Source organism: Beta vulgaris, chromosome 9, assembly GCF_026745355.1.
Source record: "Beta vulgaris subsp. vulgaris cultivar EL10 chromosome 9, EL10.2, whole genome shotgun sequence".
NCBI lineage: Eukaryota > Viridiplantae > Streptophyta > Magnoliopsida > Caryophyllales > Amaranthaceae > Beta > Beta vulgaris.
Window position 1 is genome coordinate 26815035 of NC_079210.1, and position 16494 is coordinate 26831528.

Genomic DNA, 16494 nt, shown 5'->3' on the forward strand with positions numbered 1-16494 from the left:
CCATATCGGTGGAAAGGCGTTGGCACTTAAAGCGCTGAGAGCAGGTTTCTACTAGCCCACAATGCTGGCGGATGCCCAAACCTATGTAAAAAAGTGTGACAAATGTCAAAGGTTTGCGCCGGTGATAAACCAACCGGCCAATGACCTTCAGCAAATCTTAAACCCAATTCCTTTCGCACAGTGGGGGATGGATATAATAGGGCCCTTCACACCGGCATCCGGGGGAAGAAAGTTCCTGATAGTGGGCATTGACTACTTCACGAAACGGATTGAGGCAGAACCAACAGCAAAGATAATGGCTAATTAGGTAAAAAAGTTTATCTGGCAGAACATCATCACTAGGTTCGGCATCCCGATGGGGATAGTGATGGACCATGGCGTCCAGTTCGATTGCGGCCCAATACGTGACTTTTTGTGTCCCTACAGCATCAAGTTTGCCTACTCTTCAGTCTGCCACCCTCAAAGTAACGGCCAGGCTGAAGCTGCTAACAAACAGATCCTCAATGCCCTGAAAAAAAGGTTAGATGAGTTGAAGGGCGCGTGGGCCGACATGGTACCAGCAGTGTTACGGTCCAACAAGACTACCGAAAAGGAGGCCATCGAAGAAACACCGTTCAGGTTAGCTTTCGGAGCGGAGGCAGTACTACCGGTAGAGGTGGGGTTACCCAACTGCCGAATCCTCAACTACGAGCCCGGCTTGAACGAACAGATACACAAGGAGGACCTAGATCTCTTACCGGAGATCAAATTGGCAGCAGAGCTGAGGTCGGCAGCATATAAAGACCGGATAAGCAAGGCCTACAATAAGAGAGTGCGAAGCCGCCCTATCTCCAAGGGAGACCTCGTCCTCAGGCGAACGGCCGCAACTGGAAAAGCCCATGTAGATGGAAAGCTTACGGCCAATTGGGAAGGGCCTTACTTGGTTAAAGAAGAAATAGTACCAGGGTCCTACCGGCTCGAAGACATGGCAGGCAAGCTGCTGAAAAATAGCTGGAACGCCAGTGTCCTTATAAGATACTATGTGTAGGTAGCATATAGGCAGTATTGCCAGTAGGAGTTAATAATCAGGCGCTTATGCCGAAGAGATTTACCAAGTTCATTGTAGGCAATGATTCCGGCATGGCCGAGAACAGCCGTTTTATTTTAATAAAATTAGCATCTTTCGCACACAACGTCTCAATACTAAATGAACAATCAAACATTATTGATTAGTCAGTCAAAGACCTTAGTGGATCTGCTGAACTAATCAATAGTGCTAAATCGATCAATGACCTTCGCGGATCTGCCGGGATCAACAATTAAACATTATTGATTAGTTAGTCAATGACCTTAGTGGATCTGCTGAACTAATCTATAGTGCTAAACCGATCAATGACCTTCGCGGATCTGTCGGGATCAACAATTAAACATTATTGAGTAGTCAGTCAATGACCTTAGTGGATCTGCTGAACTAATCAATAGTGCTAAACCGGTCAATGACCTTCGTGGATCTGCTGGGATCAACAATTAAACATTATTGATTAGTCAGTCAATGACCTTAGTGGATTTGCTGAACTAATCAATAGTGCTAAACCGGTCAATGACCTTCGCGGATCTGCCAGGATCAACAATTAAACATTATTGATTAGTCAGTAAATAACCTTAGTGGATCTGCTGAACTAGTCAATGGTGCTAAACCAGTCAATGACCTTCGTGGATCTGCCGGGATCAACAATTAAACATTTTTGATTAGTCAGTCAATGACCTTAGTGGATCTGCTGAACTAATCAATAGTGCTAAACCGGTCAATGACCTTCGTGGATCTGCCGGGATCAATAATTAAACATTATTGATTAGTCAGTTAATGACCTTAATGGATCTGCTGAACTAGTCAATAGTGCTGAACCGGTCAATGACCTTCATGGATCTGCTGGAATACTAACGTTAACGATAATAATTGATTAAAACATACAGTAAGCCGCTAATAATGAATGGAGGCGTAATCGATCAAACCGAAAAAACATAACAGGCAATAAAGACGACACAGAAGTTCAGCAAAAAATGTACTTCATTAATCAATGAAAGATTACAGTCTTAAAGCTAGGCAGTCAACCACAGACGGCATGACCGCAAAAATAAAAACTACCAATTACAGGGTTGGCAAATTATCAGAACGGTAAGGATAGTTTGGCTGCCCAAGGGAAAAGACGTTATTATCGCAAAAAGCACACCACACACAAAGTGGCCCAATACAAGAAGGGCAAGGAAGGGAAGGAAGGAAAAAGCCTAGCTACTCAGCACGGTCCTCTTCCTCAGAGCCGTCAACGACTACCACTTGCTCTTCCAGTTTGTCATCCCCGGTAGCAGTGTTGGCAGCTTCAGCAGCGTCGTTGGCGGCCTCCTCATACTTGCAGGGTATGGGCGTCTTCAATTTTGGACCAGTCAAGGTCCGGAAAGGTATGCCGGACACACCTCATGGTAGCCGACCACCCGCCATTATACCGGTTGAGCAGGCGAGAGACAAAGTTCATCCCTTTCTGGTACTCCCTCACGGCCTCACGCTCGTTCTCCTTAGCTTCAGAAATCTGCTCACGAAGAAGCCGGATTTCTTCGTCCTTGTTGAACAAAACCAAGGAGTGATCCTCAACCACCTTGGTAAGCGTGGCATCCGCCTTGCTCTCAGCTGCCAGTGCATCATTCTTCTCGGTATTAGCGAGGAGAAGCTCTTGTTCTTTGGCAGCCATCTTGACCTTCAAGTCTTTGTGATCCTTCACCTCATTAACATATGAAGTCTGGAAGTACCGGTAAAAGTCACAAAGCTCTTTACCGGACTGAGCTGACTGCAAAAAGAAAAACAAAAGGGGAAGATTAACGTAAGGAAAGGCCGATAAAACACTTGTATGAAAGAGAAGAAAAGGGTCAATGCAAGACTTACCAGAGCCAAGTTGTGCGCATGCGTGGCAGCAAGCGTATACACTTCGTCCACCGGGATGTCGTACTTGAGCTGCATAGCCTTCAAGATACGGTATCCCAGATTCCCGCCCTCAAGAGGACGGTCCAGAAGTAGCGACTCGTCGTCCAAAACATTCAGTTTTGGATCGAACTTCTCACCATTCTTCACTGGTGAGCGAGTCCAACACTTTTTCAGGATTTCCGGCATCTCAAGCCGGGTCCGCTCCAAGAAGCCCACCTTCCTGGGCTTAGCGAAGGACTCTAAACCGGGCACCATTTCTGGCAGAGTCAGCTGTTTATAGATCTTGGGCCGCAGCGAAGAATCGCCGACTTCAGCAACTCGGCCGGTAAGAAGAGTTGGAGCTGTGGAAACAGGAATTTCCTTATCCTTACCAGCCGGCGGCTCCTCCTTATGCTGCTCAGATTTCCTCTTCTGAGCAACAACTTCAGCCTGTCGATGCAACAGTGGCATCGAATCCCTGACATCCTCCTCGGGGCTAGGTTAGCGACCGGCTCCACGGCCCCCTCGACCACCTCGGCCACCGCCGGCTGGCAATTGGATGGGAACGAACTTGCGAGGAGGTTTAGGAGGCATATTGCTGAGGGGCCGGTATGATCGATCGACGTGAAGAGCTTCGCGGATCAGAAAATCCCTGCCTGAAAATAAGAAGAAAAGGAAAAGACATCACAATTTGCAAGATTCGATAAAAAGAACAACAGACATCACAGCTCAGAAATGTGGCAAATACACACCATAAGGGTCAGACTGGCAGAAGCCTAAGGCCGATAATGTCGGGTTAGTAAAGACATAGTTGGTGTGGGGAAGCCAGTATTTGGGAACCGGTATCTTCTTCTTGCCTCATAAGGTCGGGATGGAGTCCGACGCAAAATAATCAAAGGCCACTCGTTCCCGGCGAGTTAAACCCCTGTCCCTAATGTGCTCCATCCGGGAACGGGGTTTGGTCCATTATTGCCTCAAGGGGAAGTCATCAGGGACATGCATCCAGAAGAACCGGCCTCTCCAAAGTTTGAGGGAGCTGGGTTTGGGGTATACCGTCAACTTACCGGCCTTGGTATACATTGACATCCATCCACCCCGGCCCTCAAGCTCATTATCCCGGGATTTCCTCTTCTTTCCAGCCCCTCTTCCCTTGGCAGAACCATCTTCCTTAATCCAGTGAAGCTTGCGGAAGAGGTTCAAGGTCTCCGGAAAGCCTTTATAACGGACCACCTAAGCATAGGCCATCAAATTCCGCCATCCTAGGGGGGTCAGTTGGGCCAAGCATATATTCCAGGCTTTGAAGACCTTGACAAAAAAGGGGTCCAAGGGGAATTGCATTCCAAAATCGAGCATGTGGGCATAAATAGCCACATCACCGGAAGGACAGTCTGTTACGTGGCTCCCTTCAGCCGGGAGTACTAGTCGATATCCCTCAGGAAAGGCAAAATATTTTGGACCCTTAATAAGAAATTTGCTCTGCCGGCAAGTATTGGCCCAGCCACTGTCCAATTGAACACTGCCGGCACAGCCTTCGTCACTGGGAGGCATAAATAATTCAGCTAGGGTATCCTCATCGGACTCCTCTGGGATTAGCTCGGGAGGTTCCTCTTGGTCGGAATCCGACTCGGCCTCTAAGGTAGTGGACTCCTCATACCTTTCTATACTCTCCACAGCATCCGAATGAACAGGAGAAACCGGAATCTCCCTAGGTACCGGTCTGCGGGAAGTCTCACCAACTTCAAAAGTAGAACGGTGGACAGGGGGCTTACCGGAAGGAAATAACTCTAGGGAATGTTCCGCTAATCCTACCATGGTCCCATATTGTCCATAAGCATTCACCCCTAAAGCTTTAGCTTGTCCTACCTATCCCCAAGGGGAGGCACGGATGGCCGGTTCATCCTTTTGCCTACCGGAAACACTACAGTCTCTCTGGCTACTGATCCTATGTTCATGGCCGGGATCCGGCATGGGTGAATCATCAACCCCCTCAGATCTAAGGGAGGTACTACCAGAATCCACGTCACTTTCCGTCATGACGGAAGGGCTTTTGGAGATATTTTGTGAGTTAGAGTTCTCGGAATTGGAAGACATTATAAATAATACGGTATGAAAGATGGAAAAGTTTCGATAAAATACCTGGAAGTAGGAATGCGAGGAGTAAAGGCACCGGAATCAACAAATAGCGTGAGGCCGGAATGAGAGATCAAACAAATACCGCCAGGAACACAGAAAGGGATTTTTGAGAGAGAAAGTCCGATATGAGCACAATCGCAAGAGAGAGAATGTGGGAAATGAGAAGCGGAGGTCGCACAAAGGGTATTTATAGAAGAAGTCGCGGTCGAGATTAAGTGACTCTTCGTCTTCCCGTCCTGATCATGCCACGTGTTTCAGTAGCACCCAGCTTTGAAGCAGTTAGTCTTCGAAGAGCTCTTAATACAGGTGTGCAGCTCGAGGCGACGATTGGAATTCTCAGGCCAACGTTTCGCATTCTCCCTCCAAAAATAAATCAGCATCTCCCATGACGGTTTTCAACCTACTAAGCAGGATATGCCTATGCTAGTCATACCGGCTTGGGGGCTAGTTGTATGGGGGCTGACTAAGTTCCATACCAGTTTTCATAATACCGGTTTAGTAGCTTTTGGGCTTACGATACTGGGCTTAGATCCAGCCTATATTTCCAGTGCCTACGGGCCTAAAAGATATACTTTCGGTAAAAGATAAGAATATATACTAAGGGAATATTCTTGGGGATATTTCCCGCATATACCGGGCCCAACCCAGATATGGGCTTATCCGGGTCCCTATAAATACTCTGTTGATCTGAGTCATGAGGTATGTTCACGAATCCCAATACATTATACTTGAGAGCTACCGGCTTTTAACCTAATACTGACTTAGGCATCGGAGGGGCGTTCCTCGGATCAACCCCCGAGGCTAGTTTACTTACTCTCTTTTGCAGGGATCCAAACCGGCTTCAATACAAGGACTTAACGGTTCAAGACCCTGTAATTTGTCCGATACCGGAACATAACTTTTGGGCATTACCAAACCTACTAAGTGGAGAACGTTCTCCCAATCACTATCCATTTTGTTACTCATCAAAATAATCCTATGAGGATTGAACAATGATCCTGCGACTGGGTTCATTCGGCCTATACCTCACTAACACCCATTAGCTTGAGCTTTGGGCTTCAATGGTCTCTCCTTGTACTAAAAAACCCAAATTAACCAAGATCATATGCTTTTAGGTAATTACCACACATGTTTTGGAAATTACCAAACCTAGAGGTGGGCATGGGTCGAGGCAACACACAGATCATCCCGGCCCAGCACCGTTTGGGCCTGATACGGCACAAGCCCACTCAAAGCCCTGCGCGGCCCATTCTCCACTACGTGGGATGTGCGCTTGCCACGATCAAGAAATTTTATTTCATATCGTTCCAGCACAATCCCGCCTATATGGCTCGTGGGCTGGCACGAGCACGTTTATATGGCTCGCAGGCCGAATGACACTTTTTTTTTTAGTCTAACATTGCCAACAAACCAAAAATTAACATAAAACACGGGTCACGTCAGCAAGAAGCACTAGCCTAGGCCACAGCACGTGGGTCTCGGTAGGGTCGTGGATAAAATCTAAAAATTTCAGGTCTGGCACGGCACGCCTGCTATTTACGAGATCGAGCTAAGCCCATGAACAGACCCAACACGACCCATGCACATGTCTAACCAAAACTATTAAATGGAAGATGTTCTTCCAATCACAATCCATTCACATTACTCATCAAAGCAATCATATGGAGATTGGACAATCATGCCACTGGATCCAATAGTCCAAATATCTCACCAAACCCCATTGACTTGATTGTTTGTCCACGTTGTTCCTTCTTGTAGTAAAAAGTCTAAATAAATCAGAAATCATATGCTTTTAAATAATTACCAAACATGATATGAGATTAGCAAACCTACTAAGTGGAGGATGTTCTCCCCATCACAATTTATTCCCATTACTCATCAAAGCAATCTTATGGGAATTAGACAATCATGCCACTGGATCCATTAGGCCTAATACCTCACCAAACCGTATCGACTTGAGTTTTGTTCCCATTGTTCCTGCTTGTACTAAAATGCGCAAATCAACCCAAGATCATATGGTTTTAGGTAATTCCGAAACTTGTTTTGAGAATTACCAAACCTGCAATCACAATTGTTTATCATTACTCATCAAAGCACTTCTATGGAAATTGGACAATCATGTTTCTAGGACCATTAATGACCAAAATTAACGACCATACGAATTTCTCGTTTAGATAACAATATATTACTACGAGAACTACTTCTTGTCGCAAATAACAACAGTTTTTTACGACGAGGCTCATTTCTAGTTGCAAATGTAGAGTATCTCCTCGTAGGAGCTGGAATATTTGTGCACACGTGAAAAAGGGTCTGGCGGGACTTAATTGTATTGGCGTTTGAAAATTCGAAACTTCAAAAGTTTCACTAAATTTCCTAAATTCTCATGAGTTGCCCCCTTCTTCAAACACTCGAATTCAACCACTGAAACCCTCAAACTCAAACAATGTCGGGCTGCTTCAATCGCATCATTGTGCTGCTGCGTTCTCTAGTCTTCATTGTTTCCATGCTTATGGTGAGTTCCAATTCTTCTTTTTTCTAGTTCTAGTTTGTAATTTCTGTTCATATCGCTATGTCCATAAAAATTCTCTATTATTTTTCTTCATTTTGGATAGATTAAACGACTCAACAACGTCAGTTAGCACTTACCAGGTACGATCTATATGCACAATTTTTTTAATTCTTCTGAAGCTTCCAATTGTAGCAATCTTCACACTTTGTTTGGTATTTTTTTAAGGAAAGGAAAGGGAGAAGAAAGGAAGAAAAAAGAAGGTAATTCTAGTTTATAATGTTTGGTATAATTGATTGATTTGAAAGGAATTATATGCTTGGTTGTCATTAGTAACACTGTGTTTGGTTCATTTTTAATAAAGTAAAGGAAGGGAAGAGAAAAGAAAAGAATGGAAGAGAAAGGAAAAAAACCTTAACTTCCCATGTTTGGTAAAGTTGGATTAATTATTAGTAACAACCTTAACTTCCCATGTTTGGAAAAAGGGTCTGGCGGGACTTAATTATATTGGCGGAGGAATTTGAATTTCGTGAAGTTGGATTAATTATTTGGTAAAGACAGAGTATAATGTAAGGGGATTGGTATTAGCAGTGAGTTCAAGTGTGTTTATAGGAACCAACTTCATCTTAAAAAAGTAGGGTCTTCTTTGTGCTGCTGCTAATGACACTTGTGCAGATTCGTCCATTTTTGATTGAAAGAAAAACAAAAATTAAAAAACTAGGTGTTACTTGAGTTGTATGATTATGGGAATAGCATTTTTTGATGAATAAGTAGCTTCAAAATTGAAACATCCTTTTTGCTGTTTATGATGTTTAAATGAAGATGTGAAGTGAGCTGCTAAGTGCTAAGGATATATTGGGCTTTAGTAATTGTTAGTACTCTGAGATAGATTAACTTGGCATATGCTCCAATGTGTGTTGTGCTCTTGTTGGTATGACATGAACTAACATTTTGATTGTACTGGTGTATTCTTGCGGAATTAGGATTACCCTTAGCTTCTTTTGTTCATTGCACACTCATCTATGGGTTGAGCAGGTGAAGAAAACGGGCTATACGAGGTTAAGGAATGTGAAAGTGCCTGATAATGCTAGGTGGGTACTCTATGGGGATGAAGAGAGTTACGAGAGTGAGTGCTTAAAAAATGTTCATGTTTTGCTTATGCTTATTATTTGGCTATTGGGTGTATGATTTGTAATCGAAGCTGTTATAAGTATACCTTGATTTCTCGGTGAAGAAAGAAGCTAAGGGTTTATACAATCTACAATTTTGAACTTCCTATATTTATAGTATATATTTGTCTTGGTGTAGAAAGAAAGGTAATTAGCAATGAAGCACCATTGCTAAGTATCATGCTGAAAGATTCTGAGAATGTGAGTTTCTTTAACCCGTGCCTCTCTGAGATTTTATTGAATTATCTGATCGATTTTAAAGCATCACGCCCCGTTTGGTAAGAGGTTATAAATGGTGGGAATGGTAATACATTATAGTGTAAATTTGTACTAAAAATCCAATGTCATTGCCAATGGTAATGCTACTTAATCACAAGATATCCATTTTCTTCCTAAAATCTCATTATTATCCATTACCACTTGGGAAGGTGGTATTAGGTGGTAATGAAAATTTATAAAGGAAAACCCATGTTTTGTGATAAAGTTTCATTCCCATGGTTATGGACATGTGAAAATCTTTACAAATTTACACTAAATTTCATTACCATTACCACTATTTATAACCACTAACTAAACGGGCCGTGAGTGCTAATGTATTAGTCATTTACTTTGGCTTCAGTACTCATGACAGATATAGATACATGTCAAAAGTGTCGGATTTGGCGTATGTTAATCAACATGATTTTTTAATTCTTTTTAATTGCTCAATACTACTCTTTTTTCCTAAATTTTGTCTCTTCTTACTCTGCTTTATTATAATGTGCATTTTATTTATTCATATGCTGGTCTCCTTGATCTTGGAGCCCTTTTCATTTTCCAAGCTCCTATCATATTCAGAACGGTGTCGCTGGAGTAGCTTGTATTAGGGGTGTGCACAAACCGTTCAGACCGGAATTTGGATCGGATCAGCGATTTCGGACCGGTCTCCAATCCGTTGAATATCATCAGGATTTCGATTCATCGGTCCGATCCGTTCTAAATCCGGAAAATTCCGGTCCGGACCGGTTGGACTGGAATTTTTATTATTTTAGTAAAAAAAGGTTTATATGTTAAAAAAAATTATAAGGTAGAAAATTTAAAACTTACTATTTCTTCTTTTGGGATTATTGTTATTGAAATTATTAATTTTAATGTATATAATTTACAAATATTTTTTTTTGAAAACAAAAAAATTCCGGTCCAAGAGGTCCAGGACCGGAATTTTTTCGGTCCGGTCCCGGTCCAAGAAAATCCTAGATTTCGGTCTGGTCCGATCTTGGATCGGTGCACACCCCTAGCCTCTAATACTGTGTTTTAGGAAGATACATAAAAACTTAAGATTTCAGAGAATTAAGTATAACAAGAGCTTTAAATGAGAATCTGTAAGATGTTTATACTTTACGATCAAGGATGTTTGATACACTAGACACAATGAGCTCATTTGATTTCGCATTGAAGTCATGTTACTATGCTTACTACCTTGACAATTTATGCTCTCATGTAACCTACTAGCTCAATAAGTAGAGCATTGTGCAAATACACAAAGCATCTGAGTTCAAATCCCTTGTATGTTGTGGTATCCTTTCGTAAAATTTTCGTATATGCTCAAATTGACAAATAGATAATATAATTATTTGATTGTTAAAAACTATGATAAGATCTGGTGGTCAATGAAGTTATCTCTATTTTCCAAAAATCTAGTCGTAAAAGATATAAAATAATGACAAGAAGCAAAGTTAGTCGCAAAAGTATGTGGTACTTTTGAAATTCCAAAAATATGAGTTACGACCATAATTCTGGTCGTAGATATTGGTCAATAACGATGAGAATTTAATCTCGTCGCAAAAGATTAATTACGATGACCCACCACAATTGGTCCTGAAGTTTTTTACGACGAAGCCTTTTGCAACAAGTGACTACCGTACGCCTTTCTCGTCGTAAAAGGCCTTTTGCGACGAGAAAAGGCTCATTAACAACGGGAAAACTCGTCGTAAATGAGCATTTTTTATAGTGCCAATAACAAGTCATTCTCATTACACATAAAAGCAATCCTATGAGGATTGAAAAATCATGTCACTAGGTCCATTAGGCCCAATAACTCATCAAACTCCATTAACTTGAGTTTTGGGCCCCCGTTGTCCCTCCATGTATTAAAAATCGCAAATAAACCAAAGAATCATATGCTTTTAGATAATTACTGAAACTGTTGTCAGAATTACCAAACCTACTAAGTAGAGAATATTCTTCAAATCATAATCCTTTATCATCATTCATCAAAATAATCCTATTGGGATCAGACAATTATGTTGTTGGGTCCATTAGGTTTGATACCTCACCAAACCCCTTGGACTTGTGTTTTGGGCCCTCATTGGCTCTCCTTGTATTAGAAAAACAAAATTAACTCCAAATCATATGCTTTTGGGTAATTACCAAACCTGTTTTGAGAATTACTAAACATACTAAGTGAAAGATGTTCTCCCAATCACAATTCATTCTCATTACTAATCAAAGCAAATAAGCAATTCTATGGGGATTGGACAATCATGTCACTGGATCCAATAGATCCTATACCTCACCAAATCCTGTTAACTTGAGTTTGAGTCCCCATTGTCCCTCTTTGTACCAAAAAATCCAAATCAACCCAAGATCATATGCTTTTAGAGAATTACCAAACTTGTTTTGATAATTACCAAACCTACTAAGTGAAATATGTTCTCCCAATTACAATTGTTATCATTACTCATCAAAGCAGTACTATGGAGATTACGCAATCATGCTTCTGGGTCCATTAGGCCTAAAACCTCACCAAACCCCCATTGACTTGAGTTTTGGCCCACCATTGTTCGTCTTTGTACTGGAAATCCCAAATTAACTCTAGATCGTAAGCTTTTAATAGGTAACTACCAAACATATTTTGGCCATTACCAAACCTATTAAGTGGACGATGTTCTCCCAATTGCAATACATTCCCATTAATCATCAAAGCAAACCTATGGAAAGTGGACAATCATGTCACTATGTCCATTAGGTCCAATACCTCAACAAACCTCATTGACTTGAGTTTTGAGCCCTCATTGTACAATCATTGCATGTTTTTAGTTAATTACCAAACATGTTTTGGGCATTACCAAACATATTAAGTAGTGGATAATGTTCTCCCAATTACAATTCATTCTCATTACTCATCAAAGCAATCATATGGGGATTGAACAATCATGCCACTGGATTTATTAGGCCCAGTACCTCACCAAATCCCATTGACTTTAGTGTTTGTCCCTTCTTATACTAAAATGCCTAATTAAATTCTGGATCATATGCTTTTTGTTAATTACCAAACATGCTATGGGCATTACCAGCCTACTAAGTTGAGGATGTTCTCCCATTCCCAATTCATTTCCATTAAATATCAAAGCAAGCCTATGGGGATCGTACAATTATGTCACTGGGTCCATTAGGTCCTATATCTTACCAAGCCATATTGACTTGAATATTGAGCCCCTATTGCCCTTTCTTAGCCTAAATCATCCCAAGATCATATGCTTTTAGGTAATTATCAAATCTGTTGTCAGAATAACTAAGCTTACTAAGTGGAGGATGTTCTCCCAAATCTGTTTTGGGCCTCCATTGATCCTCCTTGTACAATAAAACCCAAATTAACTCCATATCGTATGCTTTTAATAGGTAATTACCAAACATGTTTTGGACATTACCAAACCTACTAAGTGGACGATGTTCTCTCAGTCACAATCTATTCTTTTACTCATCAAAGCAATCTTATAGGGATCAAAGAATCATATCACTGGGTCCGTTAGACCTAATACCTCATCAAATTCCATTGGCTTGACTTCTAGCCCATATTGTCCCTCCTCATAATAAAAAGCTCAAATTAACCATAGATCATATGCTTTTAGGTAATTACCAAACATGTTTTTTGCTTTACCAAACCTACTAACTTGAGTGTATTCTCCCAATCACAATCCTTTATCATTTCTCATCAAAGCAATCCTATGTGGACTAGACAATCATGCCACAAGGTCTATGTAATCCCCCGTAAATTTATGAATTTTATGAATATGTATTAATGTACAATTATTTATATTTAAATATATTTTAGTATTTAAATGATTTATTTTTTCAAAGGTTGACTATTTGAAAGTCAAAGGAATTATTAAATATTTTTTTTAGGCATACTTTGAAAAAATATTTGAAATGCTTAATACACTTTTTGGATTTCGAAATAGATTTCTAAGTGGGTATGAGGAACCCCACACTTTTTAGATTAGGAAAAGGACTCCCAGTTGGGTATGGAGAACCCAAACACTAAATTCATCAATCATTAAACTTTATTTGAGCCCAATCACCTTTCCTAACCTCACAAGGGAAACCTATATAAACCCCCCCCCCCCTAAACCCCACCTTTTCCCACACAATTATTTTCTCCCTCTTCCTTGTCTTTTCTTTTCTTTCGGTTGTCTCTCTATTCCTTCGATTCCTCTTCTTCGGCCAACACCGGACCGCCGCCTCCTTCTTTCCAGCGTCCTCTCCTCATCTTCTTGGTTTGGTTAATTTCTTCCTCCTCAAGTTATTTTCAATGCAAAGTTTATATTTTTAAGATTTTTTTAATAAAGATTATGTTTAAAAGTTATAGCACTAGTAGAAAAAGGACGATTTGCGTTGCATAAAAGGCAAAACAACGCAATAATGTAATTTACGTCGCATGGAAAGAGGAGTGTGATGCACAACATGGGTACATAATCACCAGATACGAACTATATGCGTCGCACGTGCCTTAGGTACGTTGCAAAAGCCCAATGTGCGTCGGATCCCTGGGCCCATCCGACACAAATCGTCTCATCTTTGAAAAAAACCTTTCACACTATCTGTGTCGCGCGTCTTTAAGGGGCGTTGCAAAAGGATGATTTGCGTCGGACCCCTAGGCCTATCCGACGCAAACCACTTGGGGCATTTACTTTTTCGAGCCCTAACAAACTGAAATAGTACACCATATAAAAAGCCCATTTACAGTTTTTGCCTCTTAGTCTCAGTCGTTTGTCTCTTCATCTTCTCTCTCTCCATCTCTAACCTAGATCTCTCTCAATCTCTCTCACCATACTCTCTCTCTCTCCCCCGTCTCCTTCTCTCAGAATCTCAAATGGCGATTTTGGCAAAAACTGAACAACAACACCGGCACGATCTGAAGAACAACGAAGACCTCTCTCACTCTCTATCTCCTCGCTGCTCTCTCAACTTCTCTGTTGTTTCCTCTCCTTCTCTCGGTACTCTTTCGCTTCATCAATTGAATGTTGATTAATTTCTGTTTGTGATAATTGTTATTGATTTTGAGTAAATTTTTGAAAATTTGCAGTGAAAAATTCATCGGAGATTGATCGAAAACGAAAGAGTGATTTCACTTCTTTGATGTTGCCACTGATCTTCTTGCTTAGCGTTATTTGGACTTGATTTTGGTGGTGAAGATTTGATGATTTTGCCGGACCGATAGCATTCTCCTCTTTGTTGATCTTTTTTTTTATTTTCTATATCTTATTTGTTTGGTATTCCATTTTCATTTTCTGTTTTAATTTTCTTATCTGAAAGTTAGTTTTTTTCATTTTTGTAAAACTGAAAATAATATCATTTCGTTTTTCTTATATTTAATTTTTTTTTTGTTTTTTTTTTTGGTATTTATCCTAGTCTCGGGTTTTTTTTCAGATTTAGGATTTTCTTTTAAATTCTCTCTTCTGAAATTCCTTTTCTTCCTCTTCAAGCTCATCGGAAACATCGACAGATATCGTCTGCCCAGTTTATTTCTCATGATTCTAGATTCAATTTTGGTTTTACATCTTTTTTTACTGCAAAATGTAATTTATTTGTATTTATTTTACATATTTTTTCTCTCATTGGATTAGTTTGTAATACATTTTTGATAGTAACAATAATAAATTATGTGCAGAATCAAACATAAGTGTTATTTACATTGCTAAACTAATAAATTCTATATATATAAATTTGTAACTTCATATTTTTTTAATAAAATAATGGTGATTTGCGTCGGATGTTGTAAATAGTCCGACGCAACATATCATGGGATGTACAGCATATGCGTCGCACATGGGTTATTGTCTAACGCAGATAGTGCTTGATGCTGGTGGGCTCAAGGTGTCATGTGCGTCGCACATAACTTATAGTCCGACGCAAATAGTTTAAAATCTGTGTCATTCCCTTATCCGACGCAGATCTTGTCTCCCCTATCTGCGTCGAGACCTGTGACGTCGGATCGAAGTCCGACGCAAATGGCGGTCCCAGGTCCGACGCAAATCATTGAATCTGTACTAGTGTAGTTTGATGATTTGATCGTGAATCTAAGTTTATATAATTTATGCATTAAAGAAATAAAAAATCAGATTTTCTTATTATGTTTGAATTGGATTTTTAATTATTAAAGCATGGATTTTTAGGGTTTTAAAGATTGGAAAATCATAGTAGTATGTTATAGTTTATGAGATTGATTGCTCTTATGATTTTAAATATGATTAATCATGTTTAAAAAGAGTTTTAATATATAATATGTTGTTGAAAATTTGAAAGGACTGTTGATGGAGATTTATGATTTTGGAACATGAGTTTTGAGAGCTCTTGACAACTAGTATAGTAGTACTATACTAGGAGGCTTTAATACTTAAGTTTTAATGATGGAAAAGATTTTTAAAAACTTTTAATAAGGGTTTGAACTATTTTATTATTACTGTAAATTCATTAAGGATTGATTTTGGATTTATATTGGTTGTTTTAGGCGGAGAATTCTCTTTACGTGACTTTTAAGGTTGTGAAAGTGGCCACTCGATTTGTCTACACAAGGTACGTATATATCTATGTATTGATTGGATCAGTATCATGATTTTAAGGATGAGAATTATTTAGTATCATGTATAGGGAACTATGTTAAGTTCATATGTGATTACTATTAAGTTGGATTTGCATGTTTTATGCCGTTGTGTGAAACATGTTGATTATGATATTTATATTATCTTTGTATGAAAAGTTGATGCAAGCATATGGGATTTGTGAACTTTATTTTGTTAATTCATTTGAAGGATTAATATATATATATATATATATATATATATAATATATATATATATATATAATATATATATATATATATATATATATATATATATATATATATTGTTGGATCATGATTGAATCATGTTGTTTCTTTTTTTATTATTTCACTACTTTATAAGGACCGATGGCCTTATTTGGTAAGTTGATATTTTATACCTTTAAAAGTTTGGTTGATTGTTGGCTAGGTTCAACAAATAAGGAAGATTATATTAGAGTTGGAATTAATCTTGGGTTGTTAAGTTGTTTGATCACTTATCTATTCCTAAGATACAAATGAAAGGTTATGATTGTTTGATAATTGTATTATCTGTAAAGTGAAACGTCAGCCATAGCAAGTAATAAATGGTTAATCATGTAAAGTGAAACGTGGATAACAATAGCTTTAGACTTGTGCACGTCTGAAGTGTTGGACAAGTAGAGAGTTGGAATTCATGGTGGTAGCCCATGGCTTTTCCTAGGACCAGATTGATCACCGCGTCCTATTTTTATTTTAAAGGTTCCTAAATTTCCTAGATCATGGAAATACGGAGTCGCGCCCGTATTTTGTCTTCCAAAAGGAAAGCTGGTTTTTTGTCAGAGAACTCGTTTAATTAACTATTTCATTTAAAAAAAATAAAATGTTGAGTGTGAAGCTTAGTTCAGTTAGAGTT

General features: G+C 39.6%; 1 long non-coding RNA gene across 1 annotated transcript; it reads left to right on the forward strand.

The window, feature by feature from the left end:
* Nucleotides 1-7256: 7256 nt before the first annotated feature.
* On the forward strand, nt 7257-8792 carry LOC130590253 (uncharacterized). Its single transcript, XR_008967843.1, has 4 exons — nt 7257-7577; nt 7678-7714; nt 7800-7834; nt 8607-8792. It is a non-coding gene; the product is annotated as an uncharacterized LOC130590253 (long non-coding RNA).
* The last annotated feature ends 7702 nt before the right edge of the window (nt 8793-16494 follow it).